The following is a 22,224-nucleotide window of genomic DNA, read 5'->3' as shown; positions in this document are numbered from 1 at the left end:
AAACACCTTCTAATGCCTTTGTTCGCTCCTCCCCTTAGTGCCTTCGTTTCTGTGCTTCTGATGTTTGTGCCTCAAAAGAGCACTAAAAGGAAGATTTAGACACTTATCGCTGACTATGGGAGTGATATCGTTTAAGAGGAGTGATGGAGCACGTGCACTTCAGCAGGGCAGAAGCCACTGTGAGCTGACCAGGCTGCCAGCAGCAAGTCGGGCACACTCACCATGTGCCTGGCAATGTACTGGGCATTCGACAGACAGTCCATCTCATATAAACCTCACAGTCATCCTGTTAGGAAGAAACATGCTGAGACGTGATCTGTTACCATGGAAATATGCAAAGTGAGGACAGCTTGTATTATAGGCCCACAATCCTTGTCCAAAACTCTCAGGGCCAAATGTGTTTCTGAATTCAGATTTGTTCAGAGTTTAGAAAATAATATGGCATAGCCACCATATATTACAAACCCACATAAAACGAACATAGAAATATGCCACAAAATGTATGAATCACACTTGTGATTGGCTGAATAGAATTCCCTCAAAGACATCTATTTCCTAATCCCCAGAATTTATTGTTTTAGTGTGCTAAAGCTGACAAAATGCAATATAGCAGAAATGGGTTTTCTTTTAACAGTGGGGATTTATTAGCTTACAATTTACAGTTCTAAGGTCATGAAAATGTTCAAATTAAGGTATTAATATGATGATACCTTCTCCAAAGATGGGTTGCCAATGAGATTGGGCTCCTCTGTCAGATAGCAAGGCACATGGCGACGTCTGCTGGTCCTTCTCTCCTGGGTTTTGTTGCTTCCAACTTCTTGCTTCAGTGGCTTCCTCTCTCAGCTTCTGTGGATGTGTCCTTGCTCTCAGCTTCTCTGGGGCTTTTTCCAAGAGCTTCTCCTAATTTCATCTCTTAGCTTCTGTATATGTTTTATCTCTTTATAAAGAACTCCAGTAAGAGAATTAAGACCAACTTTGAATGAGGTGAGTCACATCTCAATTGAAATAACCTAATCAAAAAGTCCCACTCATGATAGGTCTACACCTATAGGAATGGATTAAAAGAACAGGACCTTTCCTGGGGTACATAACAGCTTCAAACTATCACATCTATGAATATGTTACCTTATGTGGCAAAGGAGACTTTGAAGATGTGATTAAGTTAAAGATCTTGAGATGGGCAGGTTATCATGGATTATCCAGGTGAGTCCAATGTAAACACAAAGATCCTTATAAGGAAAATGAGGTGTGATGGTTAAGGTTATGTGTCAACCTGGCCAGGATATGGTGTCCAGTTGTTTGGTCAAGCAAGCACTGGCCTGATTGTTACTGTGAGGGTATTTTGTGAATTTAAATCATTAGTCAGTTGATTGCATCTATGACTGATTACATCTACAATCAACTAAGGAGATTGCCTTCAGCAATGAGCGTCCTCTCATCCAATCTGTTGAAGGCCTTAAAGAGAGAACTGATGATTTCAGCAGTCAGAAAAAAGAATTTCTCTCTCTGCTTCAGCCTGTCAGCAGCTTCTCCTGGAGAATTCATAGAAACCTTCATTGGATATCCCAACTTGTGGTCTGCCCTACATAATTCAGATTTGCCAATCCCCATGGACACATGAGCCAATTTCTATAATAAATTTCATTATATTTACGTAGTCTATCTGGTTCTTCTTTTAAAAATTCCTTTTGTGAATTTTGATAGCCTCTTGCTCCTTGATCATATTTCCAACATCCTCTTTAATTTCTTTAAAGAAATTAAACATATTCATTTTCTTTTCTATTTCCGATAATTCTAATATCTGCAGTCTGCAAATTTGCTTCTGTAGTTTGTTGTTTCTACTCATTCTCACTCACAGTGGCTTGTTTCCTTGTGTGCTTTTTAATTTCTGGTTGCTGTTTCATCTTCCTTGGAAATTTATCATTGTTTAGAATGTATTCCTTCAAAAAAATATTTGTGTTTGCTTCTGGAAGTTGCCTGGGCCACTGCTGATCTGCCACTACTTTAACCTAAATTTCTGGCTAGGATCTTTTTTTTTTTTTTTTTTTTCCTTTGCTATGCATGTAGCATAGAACAGGTTTATGGTTCTCAGGGGCTACTTTTTCCTTTTATTTTTCATTCAACTCAGAGCAAGGACAAGACAGGAAAGACTTCTTAGAGTCTTTCTCTTTGAGGAGGCTGGTATTATCCTAGTTCACCCACTAAAAGGGTCCAGTTTTCTTTAGGGGTCTCTGATCTCACTACAACCCAGCCCCGAGCCCACATTCCATCTACTCTCTGCCACCCCACCCGGGTTTAGCAATGTGGAAAGGACCTCATAACTCTCAGGGACTGGACCCTCAAAAGAGCAATTCTTGCCTCTCTCCAACAGCTGCATGCCTATTCCATTTCATCCCCACTCTTCCTACCACCACCCCCAAGTGTGGTAACCAGGAAAGGTCAATAAGCTGGTGGCTTAGCACAGTCAAAGAACAAAATATCAGCTTCCTTTTCTCATAGTCTCCCACACCCTTTGTGACCAATTATATTGAGTGCCCCTTCAATGGCCTTCAGGAGAAATCCGACAAGTATCCCTCCCCTGGTTACTATACCTGAGACTATGGGTTTTTCTTGCCTATTTATATACGTTCTCATTGAGTTTTTACAGAGAGCTGGCGGTGGTTGTAAAAGACGCTACCTTCATAAAGCCCAGGTCACTATCAAAGTGAAAGCACGTTACAAACCGGGAAGTGGAGCAGGAGCGGTGCACACAGAGCTGTGCACCCTCCAAATGAGAAGGAAACAGGACCTTCACACAACAGGGAAAGTGGAGCGAAGGGCAGCCTACATCACCCATCTAGTGACAAACCCCTGCCCATACAGCCCTGGCTTCTGTGGAGGAAGCCCCTTCCCGTGAAGGGGCTTTGCCAACAGGGGAAAGGAACTGACCAGCCAATAGGTGGAAGAAACTGGTCAACAGCCGGATGACTCTTCATGGTACTTTCAAAGACAGATAAAAATTAAAAGGGCCTAGTTCATTCACACCCCGATAATCGATCTCTGAATGATTGACACTTAGCTGAGTGCACTTCGTGATGTCAATTATTCAGAAGTTGCCTGACTTTATTTTTATACAGAAGACAAACTTCACTTCCACATGGTTTGAAATGCAAAAAGTTCAGAGAAAGGGCAAATACTATCGCCAGACCTTTGACTGGAATAGCAGAGATTTAAGAAAATACTTTCCCACTGAAGTATTTCATAAGTCAAGAGTCTATTATTATTGGGTACAATATTTCCAACCTGTTTCCTTGCTCAAGAAAATTTTTTTCCAGAGATCCAAATTTAGTGAAGCTGATTTAAGTAACAACTCTTGATATTGGAATAGAGCCATGCACCACAATGCCAGGTTTTAAAAACATATTCTCACCTCGATTTAAACATCAGAATAGCATACCACTTGTCAAAACATAAAAATGATATGTCTAGGAGGCAGTTTAGGGTGATGGGTAAGAATGAGGGCTCTGGTGCTCACGATCCCAATTTAGTGAGTTACCAAGTATGTGACCTTGAGAAGTTATTTAATCTCTTGAAGGCCAGTTTCACCATTTGTAACAGGAATCATATGGGGGGGGGGAGGATTAAATGAGATGAGCCACGTAAAGCACATTGCTGAGTGACTGTGGAAAGCAACTGATAAACAGTACAATTATTGTTATACGATTTATTTCACTTTTTTTTTAATAGCTATTTTTAATTGGAGTAAAAGAAAAATTCAAAACACCGTTCTTCAGGTGGCTTCATTTTTAAATGGTTCATTTTAGACCCTTCCTTGGCTTCAAGGTTCAAAACTTCAAGCTTCGCATGCCAAGGGACAGTGGCTGGAGGGGGGCGGCGGGAACCCGCGCACCAAGAGCCCCGGGCCGGGCGGAGCCCAGCGCGCGCCTCCCCCCCCACCCCCGGGCCTCGGCCGCGGAGGCAGCACCGGCGGCGCGAGAAGCGCGAGCTTGGCCCAGGGCCGCCTCGCAACCCGCAAGCGACAGAGAAGGGGCTGCTCCACCACGAGCGCCGGTCGGGAGCTCCTAGGGAGCGTCTAGGCCAGCGGAGGCGGGGAGAAACGGGGTGTGAAGCGAAGCGAAGCGGAGGTTAGGAGGAGTCGCGGAAGAGGGGCATCGGGCGTCGCCTTGATCCCTCAATCCCGGCCATGGCCAAGGACGTCTCCGCGGCCAAGGCCTGCACAGATGTTTTCTACTGCTCTCGTCTGTCAGGAGGTGCTAAAAACGCCTGTGCCGACCGCGGCGTGTGGGCACGTTTTCTGTAGAAAATGTTTCCTGACTGCAATGAGAGAAAGCAGAATACATTGTGCCCTCCGTCGTGGAAATGTGGCTAGAAGAGAAACAGCATATCCTGAGCGAGACTTAGACCTTGAAAATATCATGAGGAAGTTTTCTGGTAGCTGCATATGCTGTGCAAAACAGATTAAATTGTATCGTATGAGACATCATTACAAATCTTGTAAGATGTTATCAGGATGAACATGGTGTTTCTTCTATCATTCCTAACTTTCAGATCTCTCAAGATTCAGTAGGGAACTGTGGGAGAAGTGAAACGTCCACATCTGATAACACAGAAACTTATCAAGAGAATACAAGTTCTGGCCATCCCACCTTTAAGTGTCTCTTGTGTCAAGAATCAGATTTTACCAGACAGCATTTACTGGATCACCGTTAAGGAAAATCACCTATTTCAGATAGTTCTTGTGACATGTCCTATTTGTGTGTCTCTTCCTTGGGGGAAATCTGAGCCAGATTACTAGAAATTTCATTAGTCATCTAAATCAAAGACATCAGTTTGATTATGGAGAATTTGTGAATCTTCGGCTAGATGAGGAAACCCAATATCAAACTGCTGTCGAAGAGTCTTTCCAAGTAAATATCTGAAGTCTGTAGACATCTCTGCATCTTTGTACCTGCAAGTGCCATCTTTAAGGGGAGAACTATGTAAAGTTATCATTTCAATAACTTGAAGTGTACATTAATAAAAGTAATTCTGTCTATTGTTTAGTTTTTTAATTGAAACATAAAGGTGGGCCATCTAACAACTTTATTCTCTTAGTAAATTAAAAAATGAAAGTTATGACATAGCTTTAATGTATTAAAAAAGAATTATATTTCACCAATATAATGGTGAAAAGGGAATCCCTGTTGTACATTTATCTTTTTTGTTACATATTCTTTAATTTTTCATTATTATGTTGCTTTTGAAATTTGGTACAGTTTCACATTTACTTTATTGTATACTTATAAGACAGTAGCAAATTCTGAAAAATGTGATTGATGTAAACATAGCAAATCTGAGCCAGTCATCAGAATGGCAGAGTGGAAACTTGAAGTGTTAAATGGAACAATTCAAAGTAAATTTTTTATAAAACTCATTCTAGCTGAAGAATTCAGCTTTAATAAAATTGTATTTATATAACTTTTAGTATTTTTGAAGACTAGTAAGATTTCTGTAATACATTTAACTCTACAAAAAGTAAAAGCTCATTGTAAAGATGTTTTCTTTTTGGTATTAGGAAATATCAAGAGAAAAATTTATTTCTTTGGTGGGCAGTTGGTAATTTCAATCTTGTTCATTTGGCTAATTTCTAAGCCCAAAATATAGTAAACTGGATGACAGTTCTTGTCCTCAGAATTTTTCAATAACTAGGATTTCTGTTTAGCTAAGATTAAACATTTATTAGATATTTTCAGTTGATGATATTGTATTCCATATATATTTAAGTGAGAGGTTTGGCTTCATTTCTCAGTTTAGAAATTCATTCAAAGTTAAAGATGTATATGTATATATACATACATACATATATATGTATATGTATGTATATATAGAGAGAGACATATATATGCATGCAGTTTGTCAGATTTTATACAGAATTTCCATATAGGGTTTTAAAAATAGACAAGCAATATGGATTGAAGGGCTTATCTAATTTGATTAAAATTTTGTGTGTCACCAAATTTTCAGAAAAATAGTCAAATGCTAAGTGGTCTAGTTGGCTGCTATTACTAACCTTAAAAATTGTGTTTACACACAAACACACACACACACAATACATGTTTATATGGTGCTCATTTGTTATTGTCAAAGATAATATGTGACTAGGAAGTAGATTCTACCAGCCATTCTATTTCATTACTTTTTAGTTAAGGTTTGTCCTTAACATTCATTCATGAGAATCATAAAATATCTGTACTAGAAGGCCCAAATCCCAGAATAAAGGATGAAGAGTGGATTCGCTGACATTCTATATTAATAAACATTGTTTATGTTTTCTTTAAAATAAATAACTAAAAGAATATAAAAGAAAATCTCAGAAGGAGTTTGCTGCTAACGTATATATATTGTATAAAAAGGTGTGTTTTGGTTTTGTTAAAACTCTTGTTGACTTTCTACAATGAACATTTTAACCTTAATTTAATAAAATTGTTAATTTTGGGGAAAAAAACACACACAAAACTCAAACTTCCAGGTCCTCAGGGACACCCTGGAGGAGGGCCAACTTCATGACCTCTGCCACTGGGCACCTTTCTCAGGGTTCATTCTACAATCTAGTAAACTATCAAATTCACATCTTACCAGCTTCCCAGATGTGAACTATCAGATGCAGACTCCTAAAATGTCTTTCTCAGTGATTTCCTCAGGGCCCCACCCATTGTTTCCATAGTCTAACTGCAGTAGAGCTTTAAGGGTGTTACCAGTGTGTGTGTGTGTGTTTGTGTGTGTGTGTGTGTGTGTGTGTAAAGAGAGAGAAAGATTCACTTCAATGTCATTCAGATGCAATGGAAACTCACAAAGAAGTATCCAAAACTGAACATATCAGAAGTTGGCTGCTATAGTGTAGCCTGTCTAAAAAATGAGGAGCAAAGAGTTGGAGGTGGAAAGAAGATGATGTTTTGAGAGAACTAGTATGGCAGATACAGCTTGTTTTCCATATATTCTTTGGGGGGATTTAGTATACCCCAAACTCTAAGTAGATGCAAATGTCTTCAGGGCAGGATAAGTTGCTGAACAAGGATTCTTAATCTAGTTTTCAGAGTGCAAGCTCTGGGCCCTTTCTGCTCTCTAACAATCACATGAGAAGAGCCATCTCTATGCCCTCCCCCAGAAATAGTTCGTAAGCCTAAGGCCTTGCATTAGTTTCCCAGGGCTGCCATAAAAAAGTACCACAAACTGAAATTTATTCTCTCATAGTTTGGACGCTAGAAGTCCTAAATCAGTGTCAGCAGGGCTGTGTTCTCTCTGAAACTTACAGGGAAGGATCCTTCCATGCCTCTGCCTAGCTTCAGGCAGTTACTGGTAATCCTTGGAGTCCCTGACTTGTGGCAACATAACTCCAACCTCTGCCTTCGTGTTCCCACAAGTGTCTTCCCCCTGTGCGCCATCTGCGTGTGGCCTTCTCCTCTGGGTATCTCTGAGCCTGCCTCTCTCCCCCTTACACCCTGAGCCAGGGCTGGGTGAGTGTGTCTGAGCTGGTGATGCCAGGAGCGGGCCACACCTGACTGAGGTGCAGTGGGATAGAGCCCGCGTCCTCACACGCAGGGACCACTGTGGCTGCACAAGCAAGGGTATACGCCAACAGTCTTGGGGGCAGCAGGAGAAAAACATAGCCCTGGTCACACTGCCTGGGACACCAATGGGTTAGAAACCACAGAGGAGTTGTGGCATCCTCTGGCCTCGAGGTGGACATTCTAATTCCAATGGCAAGGTGGGAAGGGCAGGGACTGACATTCGGGAAACAACTAAGCATCCTGGTATCTTTTTTTTTTTTCAATCAGAGAAAAACCTGAGGCTTAGGGAGAGACATTTCTCAAAATAAACAAGAGCTCAAATTGTTTCCCTGACACATTAAAAGGAAACGTGGACAAATATTGCATGATCTCACTGATATGAACTCATTAGAATAAGCAAATTCATGAAGTCAGAGATTAAAATATAGGTTTCCAGGGCAGGGGTGGGAGTGGGGAATGGGGAGATAAAGCTTAATTGGTACAAGAGTTTCTGTTTGAGGCAATGGAAAGTTTGGGTGATGGATGGTAGTGGTGATAGCAAAACATTGCGAATGTATTTAACACCACTGAATTGTAAACTTGAAAGTGGTTAAAATTATTAATTTTAGGTTGTATATGTGTTACCAAAATAATGTTTAAGAAAACCCATACAACTGTTCAACACAAAGAGTGAACTCTAATGTAAACTATGGACTACAGTTAATAGTATAAGTATACTAATATTGTTTCATCAATTGTAACAAAGTTACCACAAATGTTCTAGTAACAGAGAATACTTTGTATATGAGGGGGGAGGTACAAGGGAACTCGGTACTCTGTGCTTTGTACCTGAGTTCTGCAGACCTACAGCTGCTCTAATAGATCTCTGATTTTAAGTTGCCTTTTCTTTTCCCAGAATTCTCTCTTCTTCCCCTTCCAGACCCAATCTGCTCGTGGGATGGAACACCTGTGGTTTCAGATCAGGGCCTCCACACAGGGTGAGCTCTGTCCTGGCGAGGGGAGCCACTCCAGGCTGGGAAGCAGATGCAAGTGGCCAGAGACATCACCCTGAGGTTGTTTTAAAGTATATCCACAAACTTTTTTGGCATTCCTTCCCTTGAACAGTGGAGGATAATTCCCCTCCCGTTATGCATGGGCTGGACTTAGTGACTCCCTTCTAATGAACAGGATATTGTGTGACTTCCATGCCTAGGCCACAAGAGACAGGACACATTGTTGCTCCCACCTTAGTCTGTGTGATTGCTCAGTCAGGGAGGGCCAGCTGCCATGTCAGGAGGACACTCAAGCAGCTGTGGAGTGGCTCACCTGGGGAGGAACTGGGCCTCCCGCCAACAACCTGGACCACCTGCCACCGTGTGAGCAGCCCCCCGCAAAGCAGATCCTCCAGCCCCTGACAAGCCTTCAGATGATGCAGCCCCAGACAACGTCTCGACCACAACCTCATTTGAGGCCCGAGTCAGAAGCACCCAGATAAGCCATTCCTGAATTTCTGACCAATAAAAATGGTGAGAAAATTAATATTTATTGTTATAAACCACTACATTTGGGAATAATTTGTTACATAGCAAGAAAAAACTAATAAGGATTTGGGGATAATTTGTTGTCCAGCAATAGATACATACACATTTCTTTGCCTGATGATGGGGTAATGGGATTGGTGGTTAGAGCACCCACTGGACTTGCATCCACCACAGCTGTCTCAGAGCCAGGCCACACGGAAGCTGAGAGGACTGTCTCCGTGCTCCCTTCCATGGGGATGGCTCTGGGATGGAGGAATTGACCTAGCTCTGACGTGGGATGTGAGACTTAAGTTCAAATCCTGGCTCTACCATTTACCAAATGCTAGATGCGGGGTCAGTTGCTACACCCATTCAGGGGCTCCATTTCCTCAACCTGAGAAAAGATAGTAAGGGTATCCACCTCACCATGAGGACAGATTAAATGGAAATAAACACACAAAAGTAACAAATAGGCAGAGGATAAATTGCACCCAAATGGAAGTTACATTTTAAAGGACATTTAAAGCATGAATAACTGAATTACTGTGGTACTTCCAATCTGCTGCCCAATTTAGTTTCACGTCACCAGGAATTTTATGAAAACTGGGCCTACACAGGCCTGACAGACATGGCCCCTGCTCACCTCCCATTTGCCTCTTAGCTTATCTAAATTACCTTCTAGATTTTGACACTCTGAGATCATTTCCTTATTTCAAATAGCTCAAGAGAGAAAGCTGTAGTTAATTTAAAAGTCAAAAACACTTTGTTGGAAATACCTAGACAGACAGCCCAATTGATTTTTTTCTGTCTGTGTCTGGAAGCAATCAAATTCTCCCCAAATCACAAGAATTTATCAAGGTCCAGCATTTAAAGGGGATGTGCCGATTTGAAACTGTTATGGACCCCAGAAGAGCCATGATCTTTCAATCCAATCTTTTTGGGTGGGATCTTTTGATTAGGTTACTTCCATGGATATGTGGCCCACCCAGGTGTGGTGAAACCTTTTGATTAAATTATTTCCATGGAGGTGTGACCCTGCCCATTCAGGGTGGGTCTTGATTAATTTACTGGAGTCCTTTAACAGAGCTCATGGTGAGAAGGAGCTCAGAGAAGCTGAGAGAGACATTTTGGAGAGAAGCTAAAATATATAATCCAGAGTTTGCCCCCAGGAGAAGCTAAGAGCCGACACAGACCCAGACACTAGGAGTTACAGCCAGAAAGACTTTTGGAGATGCTAAGCTAAGAGATGAAGCCCAGAGTTTGCCCCGGAGAAGCTAAGCGAGAACTCCCAGATGCTTAGAGAGAAATGCCCTTGGAGAAAGAAGCAAGGACACAGAGGAGCTGAGAGAGGGAAGACAGAAGCCTAGAGACATTTTGGAGAAAGCCATTTTGAAACCAGAACCCAGGAGCAAAGGACTAGCAGACACCAGCTCTGTGCCTTCCCAGCTGACAGAGATATTCCGGACTCCATCGGCCTTTCTTCAGTGAAGGGATCCTCTTGCTGATGCCTTAGTTTGGACAGTTTTATGGCCTTAGAACTGTAACTGTGTAACCAAATAAATCCCCTTTATAAAAGTCAATCCATTTCTAGTATTTTGTATAACGGCAGCTTTAGCAAACTGAAACAGGAGACTTCTCCTTAAACCAGTTAGGAGAAATGAGGTAATGGAAGGTGAGCAAAGGCTTGACCCACATCATTTGTGAAGCTGAGGAAGGCATTCAGTGTTCTTGGCTGTACCCAGACAGTCCCCACAGTGGCTGACTCCCTGAGCTCACCCTCTGTTCCAGCAGCCCCCTTCCTGCCCACCCTTCCTTTCACTCTTCCACCAGAACTCCCATTCTAAGGGTCCTGTCATGTACAAGTGTTCTAGTTTGCTAATGCTGCTGGAATGCAAAACACCAGAGATGGACTGGCTTTTATAAAAGGGGGTTTATTTGGTTACAAAGTTACAGTCTTAAGGCCATAAAGTGTCCAAGGTAAACACATTAGCAATCGGGTACCTTCACTGGAGGATGGCTGATGGTGTCCGGAAAACCTCTGTTAGCTGGGAAAGGCACATGGCTGGCGTCTGCTCTGAAGTTCTGGTTTCAAAATGGCTTTCTCCCAGGACATTCCTCTCTAGGCTGCAGTTCCTCAAAAATATCACTCTTAGTTGCTCTTGGGGTGTTTGTCCTCTCTTGGCTTCTCCGGAGCAAGAGTCTGCTTTCAACGGCCATCTTCAAACTGCCTCTTATCTGCAGCTACTCTCTCAGCTTCTGTGCATTCTTCAAAGTGTCCCTCTTGGCTGCAGCTCCTCTTCAAAATGTCACTCACAGCTGCACTGAGTTCCTTCTGTTTGCCAGATCATTTATATGGCTCCACTGATCAAGGCCCACCCTTAATGGGTGGGGCCATGCCTCCATGGAAATATCTCATAAGAGTTATCACCTACAGTTGGGTGGGGCACATCTCCATGGAAACACTCAAAGAATTCCAATCTAATCAACACTGAAATGTCTGCCCCACAAGATTGCATTAAAGAATATGGCTTTTTCTGGAGGACACAATACATTCAAACCAGCACAAGTACATGAACAATAGGCAACACCCACACCAGGGTGGCTTAGCGAAGGGGAAAAGCGTGGCAGGGGCTGAGCCATTGGTCTTAGGCTCAAATCCCAGCTCTGCTCTTAACCAGCCATGGGATGCTGGACATTTCCCCACCTTGCTTGAGGCTCTGTTTCCTCACCTTTAAAAGAATGGATATTTGACATTCTTGTCGACTATTCAGCACCACAAAAATCCTTCCACCACCTTAAGTCCACTCATTCCATGTTAAAAGCCAGAAGCTCCTTTTCACGGCCTCCCTTGCAGGCATGTGACTAGTTTCCACCAATCTGACAGAGCCACACCAGGCTTGGAATCAGCAGCCAGAGCAGGAAGATTCTGTGTGGAATCCATCCTGGTGGAAGTGGTGGAGGACTCAGCCCATGCCAAGAGGCAGCAGCAGCAGAGGTGGTATGGTAAAAACTCTGCTAGCATCTGCAGCACTGACAGCACTGGCCTCACTGGACTGTAAATTGGGACATTGTTCTTGATTCTGTGGCATCCGAGCCTGGGTTTCTGATCTTCCCAGAGATTCTATGGCTTACCTAATTCTTTAATTGCTCTCCTGCTTGAACTAGCCAAAGAGAACCATGTTGCTTGCAGCTAACTGACTCATCCACCTATGACTCCTGGTTGTTGTGAGGATTAAATGAAATAACCCAAGGAAAGTTCATGTCTCTCTTACTGACATAAACTAATTTCCTTTCCATCAAAATTTTCCTTTCTTCTCACTTCCTCTGCCCTAATCCCATTCTTCCAACCAGAAAGAAGGGGAGATGCCTTGCCAAAATCAGGGCAGGAATCCTGACCTTAAAACAGAGCCTTGGCACATCCCTCACTGTAGGAACCGATGTGCCTGGGCATCTCACACACACTGTGTAGTGTCCTCCCTCTGCGTTATGGGTTGAATCATGCCCCTCACAAAGACATGTTCAGGTCCTAATCCCCAATCCTGTGGCTTGAACCCATCTGTAAATAGGATCTTTGAAAACATTATTAGTCAAGGTGAGGCCAAACTGAATCAGGGTGGGCCTTAATCCAATATGACTAGCGTCCTCATAAGCCAAAGAAATTCGGACACAGAAGGAGATAGGCAGGGAGAGAAAAGCCATGAGACGGAGGCAGAGATTGAGTTCTGGATTGCCAGCAAGCCACCGCCAGAACGCTACACCCTTCAGATAAAGCATGGTCCTGCTGACACCGTGATTTTGAACTGCTGGTCTCCAAAACAGAGACAATCAATTCCCATTGTTTAAGCCAACCAGTCTGTGGGGCTTTGTTCCAGCAGCCCTGGCGTCCCTGCCTTGTCCTCACTTCTGCTTCTCAGCTTCTCTCCTGCCTTTGCCCCTGTGCACCTACTGCACCTGGTCCTTCCCAGATCCTGTTTCCCTCCACGAACTCAGACATCGTCTCGGCTGTTGGCAGGGTTTGGCCTTGGCTTGGCCCCATTTTAGGCATCACTGCCTAAAGGAAGGAAACCCTGCCTGCTTTCTTATAAAGTCAGAGTTTAGTAATTAACCACATTCATTCAATTTCAGAAACAAAGCAAAAACAAAACACAACTATCATTTTATGTCAGCTACTTTTAAAATAGAAGATATGAAAAATTGATATGTATTCTTAAGTGGTTGCAGTAAATCATGCAGCGACACTTACTTTTCCTTAGAAGAACTGCAGCACTTTGCTGGATTTAGTGACTTTTCAGTTAACTTCCCAAATAACCACAACTTAACAGCCAGGTCCCCCAATCAGAGGCTCATTGCAAAAGGTGATAAATGGCCACATACAACCCCAGGTAGTCATTCCCAAGATGCACTGCAGGCCCTCGGGGCATCTATATGGGCAACTCCACGGGCCAGGTTGTCTGCCCTGGCTTCATCCATCTCACTGTTAAAAGGGTAAATATATTCTGGCCTCTCCCAAACTGGGACACAATTAAAATATAAAATTGACACTATAATTATTTAAAAAAAAAAACAAAAAAAAAACAGGTATGTTATTTCTTTCTGTGTGTTACATAGATTTACTACAAATACTGATCCTTAAATGAAATATAAATGAGACCAATCATTTGTGATTACCTAAGACCAAATGAAACTCGGCTCATATCTTGTAGGCTCCACACCCCAATTGGAAGGCAGGAAAATATCGCAAGTTGCACGAAGAAAGAAAGGAAACTAGCAGATGCTGCTGATGCCCCATGCAGACACCCTCAGCCTGGGACATTTTTGTCCATGCGGCCTGACTTCCAATAGCCAGGGCCTGTGACTCTTTCTTTGCCTTAGGCTTCCTCTGACCACTGGAGTGTTCTCTTCCCACACACTTGGCAGGACAGAAATGCTGGAGAATTAACCAAGGACAGCCAATGACTGCCGGGAGCTGTTGGATAAATACTTCCAGTCTCTTACCTTTTGGTGGAACAACTCTGAGATGCATGTTCTACACTGACTCGCAGAGGTCGGTAGTGAGATTGAGCCCCAGCTGACAACAATGATTACTTGCCTGGTAACCCTCTTTATTGGCTCCCTTCCTTCCCTGCCTTCCTTCTCCATTCCCTGATTGATATGTTCTGGGATCACTTCTCAAAATTACACTACTTGCACTTGAATCCTTGTCTCAGGTACTGGTTCTTGAGGGAGTTGGGTGGGGCAGTGTACAAACTAAGACAGGGGCTCAAGAAATTCAAATATCAAAAGGTCATTGGAGAGTTTTTGGGCGGGGCAAGATGGCAGACTGGTGAGCTGTATGTTTTAGTTACTCCTCCAGGAAAGTAGGTAGAAAGCCAGGAACTGCGTGGACTGGACACCACAGAGCAATCTGACTTTGGGCATACTTCATACAACACTCATGAGAACGTGGAACTGCTGAGATCAGCGAAATCTGTAAGTTTTTGCGGCCAGGGGACCCGTGCCCCTCCCTGCCAGGCTCAGTCCCGTGGGAGGAGGGGCTGTCAGCTCCGGGAAGGAGAAGGGAGAACTGCAGTGGCAGCCCTTATCAGAAACTCATTCTACTGATCCAAACTCCAACCATAGATAGACGGAGACCAGACACCAGAGAATCTGAGGGCAGCCAGCCCAGCAGAGAGGAGACAGGCATAGAAAAAAACAACACAAAAAACTCCAAAATAAAAGCAGAGGATTTTTGGAGTTCTGGTGAACATAGAAAGGGGAAGGGCAGAGCTCAGGCCCGAGCTCAGGCCCTGAGGCGCATATGCAAATCCCGAAGAAAAGCTGATCTCTCTGCCCTGTGGACCTTTCCTTAATGGCCCTGGTTGCTTTGTCTCTTAGCATTTCAATAACCCATTAGATCTCTGAGGAGGGCTCTTTTTTTTTTTTTTTTTAATCCTTTTTTCTTTTTCTAAAACAATTACTCTAAGAAGCCCAATACAGAAAGCTTCAAAGACTTGCAATTTGGGAAGGTCAAGTCAAGAGCAGAACTAGGAGAGCTCTGAGACAAAAGGCAATAATCCAGTGGCTGAGAAAATTCACTAAAAACCACAACTTCCCAAGAAAAGGGGGGTGTCCGCTCACAGCCATCATCCTGGTGGACAGGAAACACTCCTGCCCATCGCCAGCCCCATAGCCCAGAACTGCCCCAGACAACCCAGTGTGACGGAAGTGCTTCAAATAACAGGCACACACCACAAAACTGGGCATGGACATTAGCCTTCCCTGCAACCTCAGCTGATTGTCCCAGAGTTGGGAAGGTAGAGAAGTGTGAGTTAACAAAGCCCCATTCAGCCATCATTTCAGCAGACTGGGAGCCTCCCTACACAGCCCAGCAGCCCAGAACTGCCCTGGGGGGACAGCACTCACCTGTGACATAGCACAGTCATCCCTCAACAGAGGACCCGGGGTGCACAGCCTGGAAGAGGGGCCCACTTGCAAGTCTCAGGAGCCATACGCCAATACCAAGGACTTGTGGGTCAGTGGCAGAGACAAACTGTGGCAGGACTGAACTGAAGGATTAGGCTATTGCAGCAGCTTTAAAACTCTAGGATCACCAGGGAGATTTGATTGTTAGAGCCACCCCCCCCCCAACTGCCCAGAAACACGCCCCATATACAGGGCAGGCAACACCAACTACACACGCAAGCTTGGTACACCAATTGGACCCCACAAGACTCACTCCCCCACTCACCAAAAAGGCTAATCAGGGGAGAACTGGCTTGTGGAGAACAGGTGGCTCGTGGACGCCACCTGCTGGTTAGTTAGAGAAAGTGTACTCCACGAAGCTGTAGATCTGATAAATTAGAGATAAGGACTTCAATTGGTCTACAAATCCTAAAAGAACCCTATCAAGTTCAGCAAATGCCACGAGGCCAAAACCAACAGAAAATTATAAAGCATATGAAAAAACCAGATGATATGGATAACCCAAGCCCAAGCACCCAAATCAAAAGATCAGAAGAGACACAGCACCTAGAGCAGCTACTCAAAGAACTAAAGATGAACAATGAGACCATAGTACGGGAGACAAAGGAAATCAAGAAGACCCTAGAAGAGCATAAAGAAGACATTGCAAGACTACATAAAAAAATGGATGATCTTATGGAAATTAAAGAAACTGTTGACCAAATTAAAAAGATTCTGGACACTCATAGTACAAGACTAGAGGAAGTTGAACAATGAATCAGTGACCTCGAAGATGACAGAATGGAAAATGAAAGCATAAAAGAAAGAATGGGGAAAAAAATTGAAAAAATCGAAATGGACCTCAGGGATATGATAGATATTATGAAACGTCCAAATATAAGACTCATTGGTGTCCCAGAAGGGGAAGAAAAGGGTAAACGTCTAGGAAGAGTATTCAAAGAAATTGTTGGGGAAAACTTCCCAAATCTTCTAAACAACATAAATACACAAATTGTAAATGCTCAGCGAACCCCAAATAGAATAAATCCAAATAAACCCACTCCGAGACATATACTGATCACACTGTCAAACACAGAAGAGAAGGAGCAAGTTCTGAAAGCAGCAAGAGAAAAGCAATTCACCACATACAAAGGAAACAGCATAAGACTAAGTAGTGACTACTCAGCAGCCACCATGGAGGCAAGAAGGCAGTGGCATGATATATTTAAAATTCTGAGTGAGAAAAATTTCCAGCCAAGAATACTTTATCCAGCAAAGCTCTCCTTCAAATTTGAGGGAGAGCTTAAATTTTTCACAGACAAACAAATGCTGAGAGAATTCGCTAACAAGAGACCTGCCCTACTGGAGATACTAAAGAGAGCCCTACAGACAGAGAAACAAAGAAAGGACAGAGAGACTTGGAGAAACGTTCAGTACTAAAGAGATTCGGTATGGGTACAATAAAGGATATTAATAGACAGAGGGGAAAAATATGACAAACATAAACCAAAGGATAAGATGGCTGATTCAAGAAATGCCTTCACGGTTATAACGTTGAATGTAAATGGATTAAACTCCCCAATTAAAAGATATAGATTCGCAGAATGGATCAAAAAAAATGAACCATCAATATGTTGCATACAAGAGACTCATCTTAGACACAGGGACACAAAGAAACTGAAAGTGAAAGGATGGAAAAAAATATTTCATGCAAGCTACAGCCAAAAGAAAGCAGGTGTAGCAATATTAATCTCAGATAAAATAGACTTCAAATGCAGGGATGTTTTGAGAGACAAAGAAGGCCACTACATACTAATAAAAGGGGCAATTCAGCAAGAAGAAATTCCAGGCATGCAAGGATGGTTCAACATAAGAAAATCAATCAATGTATTACAACACATTAACAAGCCAAAAGGGAAAAATCAATTGATCATCTCAATAGATGCTGAAAAAGCATTTGACAAAATCCAACATCTCTTTTTGATAAAAACACTTCAAAAGGTAGGAATTGAAGGAAACTTCCTCAACATGATAAAGAGCATATATGAAAAACCCACAGCCAGCATAGTACTCAATGGTGAGAGACTGAAAGCCTTCCCTCTAAGATCAGGAACAAGACAAGGATGCCCGCTGTCACCACTGTTATTCAACATTGTGCTGGAAGTGCTAGCCAGGGCAATCCGGCAAGACAAAGAAATAAAAGGCATCCAAATTGGAAAAGAAGTAAAACTGTCATTGTTTGCAGATGATATGATCTTATATCTAGAAAACCCTGAGAAATCGACGATACAGCTACTAGAGCTAATAAACAAATTTAGCAAAGTAGCGGGATACAAGGTTAATGCACATAAGTCAGTAATGTTTCTATATGCTAGAAATGAACAAAATGAAGAGACACTCAAGAAAAAGATACCATTTTCAATAGCAACTAAAAAAATCAAGTACCTAGGAATAAACTTAACCAAAGATGTAAAAGACCTATACAAAGAAAACTACATAACTCTACTAAAAGAAATAGAAGGGGACCTTAAAAGATGGAAAAATATTCCATGTTCATGGATAGGAAGACTAAATGTCATTAAGATGTCAATTCTACCCAAACTCATCTACAGATTCAATGCAATCCCAATCAAAATTCCAACAACCTACTTTGCAGACTTGGAAAAGCTAGTTATCAAATTTATTTGGAAAGGGAAGATGCCTCGAATTGCTAAAGACACTCTAAAAAAGAAAAACGAAGTGGGAGGACTTACACTCCCTGACTTTGAAGCTTATTATAAAGCCACAGTTGCCAAAACAGCATGGTACTGGCACAAAGATAGACATATAGATCAATGGAATCAAATTGAGAATTTGGAGATAGACCCTCAGATCTATGGCCGACTGATCTTTGATAAGGCCCCCAAAGTCACTGAACTGAGTCATAATGGTCTTTTCAACAAATGGGGCTGGGAGAGTTGGATATCCATATCCAAAAGAATGAAAGAGGACCCCTACCTCACCCCCCTACACAAAAATTAACTCAAAATGGACCAAAGATCTCAATATAAAAGAAAGTACCATAAAACTCCTAGAAGATAATGTAGGAAAACATCTTCAAGACCTTGTATTAGGCGGCCACTTCCTAGACTTTACACCCAAAGCACAAGCAACAAAAGAGAAAATAGATAAATGGGAATTCTTCAAGCTTAGAAGTTTCTGCACCTCAAAGGAATTTCTCAAAAAGGTAAAGAGGCAGCCAACTCAATGGGAAAAAATTTTTGGAAACCATGTATCTGACAAAAGACTGATATCTTGCATATATAAAGAAATCCTACAACTCAATGACAATAGTACAGACAGCCCAATTATAAAATGGGCAAAAGATATGAAAAGACAGTTCTCTGAAGAGGAAATACAAATGGCCAAGAAACACATGAAAAAATGTTCAGCTTCACTAGCTATTAGAGAGATGCAAATTAAGACCACAAGGAGATACCATCTAACACTGGTTAGAATGGCTGCCATTAAACAAACAGGAAACTACAAATGCTGGAGGGGATGTGGAGAAATTGGAACTCTTATTCATTGTTGGTGGGACTGTATAATGGTTCAGCCACTCTGGAAGTCAGTCTGGCAGTTCCTTAGAAAACTAGATATAGAGTTACCATTCAATCCAGCGATTGCACTTCTCAGTATATACCCGGAAGATCGGAAGGCAGTGACACGAACAGATATCTGCACGCCAATGTTCATAGCAGCATTATTCACAATTTCCGAGAGATGGAAACAACCCAAATGTCCTTCAACAGATGAGTGGATAAATAAAATGTGGTATATACACACGATGGAATACTACACGGCAGTAAGAAGGAACGATCTCCTGAAACATATGACAACATGGATGAACCTTGAAGACATAATGCTGAGCGAAATAAGCCAGGCACAAAAAGAGAAATATTATATGCTACCACTAATGTGAACTTTGAAGAATGTAAAACAAATGGTTTATAATGTAGAATGTAGGGGAACTAGCAATAGAGAGCAATTAAGGAAGGGGGAACAATAATCCAAGAAGAGCAGATGGGCTGTTTGGCGTTCTGGGGATGCCCAGGAATGACTATGGTCTGTTGATTTCTGATGGATATAGTAGGAGCAAGTTCACAGAAATGTTGCTATATTAGGTAACTTTCTTGGGGTAAAGTAGGAACATGTTGGAAGTTAAGCAGTTATCTTAGGTTAGTTGTCTTTTTCTTACTCCCTTGTTACGGTCTCTTTGAAATGTTCTTTTATTGTATGTTTGTTTTCTTTTTAACTTTTTTTTCATACAGTTGATTTAAAAAAGAAGGGAAAGTTAAAAAAAGAAAAAAAGAAAAAAGAAAAACAAGGAAAAAAAAAAGATGTAGTGCCCCCTTGAGGAGACTGTGGAGAATGCAGGGGTATTCGCCTACCCCACCTCCATGGTTGCTAACATGACCACAGACATAGGGGACTGGTGGTTTGATGGGTTGAGCCCTCTACCACAGGTTTTACCCTTGGGAAGACGGTTGCTGCAAAGGAGAGGCTAGGCCTCCCTATGGTTGTGCCTAAGAGCCTCCTCCCGAATGCCTCTTTGTTGCTGAGATGTGGCCCTGTCTCTCTAGCTAAGCCAACTTGAAAGGTGAAATCACTGCCCTCCCCCCTACGTGGGATCAGACACCCAGGGGAGTGAATCTCCCTGGCAACGTGGAATATGACTCCCGGAGAGGAATGTAGACCTGGCATCATGGGACGGAGAACATCTTCTTGACCAAAAGGGGGATGTGAAAGGAAATGAAATAAGCTTCAGTGGCAGAGAGATTCCAAAAGGAGCCGAGAGGTCACTCTGGTGGGCACTCTTATGCACACTTTAGACAACCCTTTTTAGGTTCTAAAGAATTGGGGTAGCTGGTGGTGGATACCTGAAACTATCAAACTGCAACCCAGAACCCATGAATCTCGAAGACAGTTGTATAAAAATGTAGCTTATGAGGGGTGACAAGGGGATTGGGAAAGCCATAAGGACCACACTCCACTTTGTCTAGTTTATGGATGGATGAGTAGAAAAATAGGGGAAGGAAACAAACAGACAAAGGTACCCAGTGTTCTTTTTTACTTCAATTGCTCTTTTTCACTCTAATTATTATTCTTGTTATTTTTGTGTGTGTGCTAATGAAGGTGTCAGGGATTGATTTGGGTGATGAATGTACCACTATGTAATGGTACTGTAAACAATCGAAAGTACGATTTGTTTTGTATGACTGCGTGGTATGTGAATATATCTCAATAAAATGAAGATTAAAAAAAAAAAAAGGTCATTGGAAAAGCAACAAAAAAATCTACAAGGATCTCCATTAATTGTGGACAGTGCTATTGTTATTTCTCCCATTCTCTGGTCCCTCTTACCTGATTTTTTGCAATATTCCACCAACATGACACTTTCAACCTTGTCCATGAAGGGCTGTCATCCTCAAGTCCATGTTAATAGCCCAGCTTGAAAGAGATGAAGTGCAAAGTAAACTCATCAGTGAGCAGAAGTTGGGATCTTCTCCCTGTTTTCATCAAGGCCAGAGCCCCCAACTCTGTATGACATGGTAACACCAGCCTCCTTATGGGGCCAGGTTCTCAGATGACAGGCTTAATTTGCCCAAATCCAGTAGGAAGATGCACCAGACAGATGCACAGGATCAGTGGGAGGTACAGACTGCACAGGACACACTTTTCCCACTGGGGATCTGTTCTAGTTTGCTAAAGCTGCCATTATGCAAAATATCAGAAATGGATTGGGTTTTATAAAGGGGATTTATTAGATTACAAATTTATAGTTCTAAGGCCATAAAAGTGTCCAAATTAAGGCATCAACAAGAGAATACCTTCACTGAAGAAAAGCTGATGGCGTCTGGAACAACTTTGTCAACTGGGAAGTCATGTGGTTGGAGTCTGCTGATCCTGTGCTCCTGGCTTCTGATTTCAGAATGGCTTTTTCCAAAATGTCTCTGGGCTTCTGTCTCTCTTAGCTTCTCTCAGCTCTCTGCTTGGTTCTTCTGGGGTGTTTCTGTAAGCATCTGGGAGTCCTCTCTTAGCTTCTCTGGGACAAACCCTGTGCTTCATCTCTTAGTTTAGCATCTCCAAATGTCTTTCTGTCTGCATCTCCCAGGATCAACAAGCATCTGGGTCTGTGTTGGCTCTTAGCTTCTTCTGGGGGCAAACTCTGGTTTACATATTGTTCTAGTTTGCTAATACTGCCGAATGCAAAACACCAGAGATGGATTGGCTTTTATAAAAGGGGGTTTATTTGGTTACACAGTTACAGTCTTAAGGCCATAAAGTGTCCAAGGTAACACATCAGCAATTGGGTACCTTCACTGGAGGATGGTCAATGGTGTCCAGAAAACCTCTGTTAGCTGGGAAGGCACATGGCTGGCGTCTGCTCCGAAGTTCTGGTTTCAAAATGGCTTTCTCCCAGGAAGTTCCTCTCTAGGCTGCAGTTCCTCAAAAATGTCTCTCTTAGTTGCACTTGGGATATTTGTTCTCTCTCAGCTTCTCCAGAGCAAGAGTCTGCTTTCAACAGCCGTCTTCAAACTGTCTCTCATTTGCAGCTCCTATGCTTTCTTCAAAGTGTCCCTCTTGGCTGTAGCTCCTCTTCAAACATCACTCACAGCTGCACTGAGTTCCCTCTGTCTGTCAGCTCATTTATATGGCTCCACTGATCAAGGCCCACCCTAAATGCGTGGGGCCAC

General features: G+C 42.5%; 1 pseudogene; it reads left to right on the top strand.

Moving 5' to 3' along the window:
* The first annotated feature begins 4,183 nt into the window (after positions 1–4,183).
* Positions 4,184–4,967, top strand: LOC119528058 (annotated as a pseudogene).
* The last annotated feature ends 17,257 nt before the right edge of the window (positions 4,968–22,224 follow it).

The sequence above is a fragment of the Choloepus didactylus genome, chromosome 1 (genome assembly GCF_015220235.1).
Source record: "Choloepus didactylus isolate mChoDid1 chromosome 1, mChoDid1.pri, whole genome shotgun sequence".
NCBI lineage: Eukaryota > Metazoa > Chordata > Mammalia > Pilosa > Megalonychidae > Choloepus > Choloepus didactylus.
This window is presented reverse-complemented; position numbering and strand designations above follow the sequence as displayed.